General features: G+C 35.8%; 1 long non-coding RNA gene across 1 annotated transcript; it reads left to right on the top strand.

The window, feature by feature from the left end:
- The first annotated feature begins 420 nt into the window (after positions 1–420).
- LOC139846619 (uncharacterized) lies at positions 421–2,253 on the top strand. The gene is made up of 3 exons (XR_011759110.1): positions 421–549; positions 1,308–1,371; positions 1,919–2,253. It is a non-coding gene; the product is annotated as an uncharacterized lncRNA (long non-coding RNA).
- The last annotated feature ends 217 nt before the right edge of the window (positions 2,254–2,470 follow it).

The raw sequence follows: 2,470 nt of genomic DNA, 5'->3' as shown, positions 1-2,470 counted from the left end.
ATGTCTTTACAACGATAATCGTTACATATATGTCTCGTTTAAAAATCATTAAGTTAGTAGTCTTGTTTTTACATATGTAGTTCATTGTTAATATACTTTATGATATGTTTTCTTATCATAGTATCATGTTAACTATATATATATATCCATATATATGTCATCATATAGTTTTTACAAGTTTTAACGTTCGTGAATCACCGATCAACTTGGGTGATCAATTGTCTATATGAAACATATTTCAATTAATCAAGTCTTAACAAGTTTGATTGCTTAACATGTTGGAAACATTTAATCATGTAAATATCAATCTCAATTAATATATATATAAACATGGAAAAGTTCGGGTCACTACACATATCAGCTGGATTGGATGTAGTTTTGGATCACTTTCACATCCACAAACACTCCCATCTTATCTTAGAGAGAGAGAGAGAGTTCTAGAGAGAGGAAGCTTGAATGGATGATGAAGATGGTGATTTTTGCCCAAATTGAAAGCGAGTTTTGGTTCTCCTTGGTGTTTCTTGTTACTAGCTCGGTTTTGGAGTTGAGGTAAACCATAGATTCGATTTAATTACTTTGATTTTGATTTGGGGTTAGGGTTTGAGCTAGTTAGGGTTATAAACCCCATTTCTTGTGAAATTTGGGGGTTATGGGTATTGTTAGTGTAATTAAACCCAATTATTGTGGGTTTAGGGTTAGATGACAAATTTGAAAGCATTTGTCATTGGTTTGGGTGTTAATCACTAGATTGTAAGTGTGTTGGTGATTTAGATGTTCATAAGAACATGTTAGTTGGTTAAAATGGGTGTTAACCTTGATTTGGAGTCAAACTAAGATATGAGGTCAATATTTGATGAATCAAGTATATAAATGTTTGATTTAGGTGTTAATTGGTGTTTTGAAAATATAATCACTAGTCGTTAGTGATTTTGGGCTTTTTCGGGACTTATGTCAAAATGGGTGAAATGAATTGGGTCAAATTTGGTAATGACACTAAGTTTGGATTAATTGGATGATAAGCACTTTTGTTAAGTGTTTAACGGTGTTTGATATGATTACTACCTAAGTAGTAATTTAGTGTTAAGACCTAGGTTGGTTTAAATGGCGTCAAGTATAATTTAGGTTAAATTGTACTTGTTGAATGGGTCGGAATTACCATCCGTAGTGGTAATTGGTGAAGTCCACTTTAGGTGTCTAAATGGGTGGATTGTGAAAGTAGGTATAAACCTTCGGTTAAGGGTGTTGAAGTCGAATTCTCTTGTAGAGAATGTATGTTGATTGTGTGTATATCTATATGCGTATTATAGGTAAAAGCTTGCTCGGTTGCGTTTGGAGGCGGTTTACATATATGATTTGTGCGGGCATCTCGAGGTGAGTGGAATGATTATACATGTGTGTATATAATGTATCTATTTGTAGGGCGGGGGAGGGGCCGGGTATATGTTGTTTATACCACCAAGAGTTAGTGATATATTTCGTTGTACACTAACGATGGATATTTCGTTGTCCAAATTGCCCAAGAGTTAGTGATATATTTCGTTGTACACTAACGATTGCTTGAACGGATATTTCGTTGTCCGTGTCACCTCGGGGTTAGTGATATATTTCATTGTACACTAACGGTTGTTATGAACATCGATGGGAAATTCGAAGTACCATTCCCTTGTGTGTTGGTTAACCTTAATTACGTGTTGTAATGTAGCATAATATATTATTCGAGTTATATATGCTATTGTTGTGCTAGCTTGTGGTCTTGAAGATTGTAGCGTTATACTTTGCGATGGTATGCTATATAAATTGCTAGCGTGTATGAGGTATTTGTGTAAGTGTTTGCAAGTAGGTATATTATATATGTATATGTATAATTATTGCATTCACTAAGCGTTCGCTTACCCTCTCGTTGTTTACCTTTTTACAGGTATCGTGTTATGAAGCTAGTTAGTCGTTAGACTAGATGTGTAGGAGCGCTGGGGCTCGACGGGGTAGCTATTGGATATTTGAACGCGGTTTGGGGATTTGGTAGTCCCCGGGATTATGCTCTTGGTATCGGGTTGGGTTATAGAGTCCTAACTCGTCTAAATGTAGATTGGGTTGAACTTGTATTTTTGTACTTAATGATAATTTGGGCATATGTGGGCCCGGTGTCGTAAAACTCGTTTTATTATTGGAACGTGTTAGTTTTACTTATTGTAATATGTCGTGAAAGCCGTTTTGTCAAATAGTGTCGGGTAGTGGTAGATCTTTTTGCGTAAAATGAACATTTTGATCAGAACTGTCCAGGCCTTTGTGCGCGCCGCGCACAAAGGGGGTTGCGCGTCGCGCACCCCACTGTAAATAAAAAAAAAAATCTTTTGCTGCGTATTTGGTTGGATAACGGGTTGAGTCGTTACATCGCTGCCGGGGACAGTTTTGTGTCAAAATAGAATTATTAACTAATTTGTGATTAAGTAGTTTCTTAATTATTTTAAAT

This window comes from Rutidosis leptorrhynchoides, chromosome 5, assembly GCF_046630445.1.
Source record: "Rutidosis leptorrhynchoides isolate AG116_Rl617_1_P2 chromosome 5, CSIRO_AGI_Rlap_v1, whole genome shotgun sequence".
Lineage (NCBI taxonomy): Eukaryota > Viridiplantae > Streptophyta > Magnoliopsida > Asterales > Asteraceae > Rutidosis > Rutidosis leptorrhynchoides.
The sequence above is the reverse complement of the archived record's forward strand: the minus strand, read 5'-3'. Positions and strand labels throughout refer to the sequence as shown.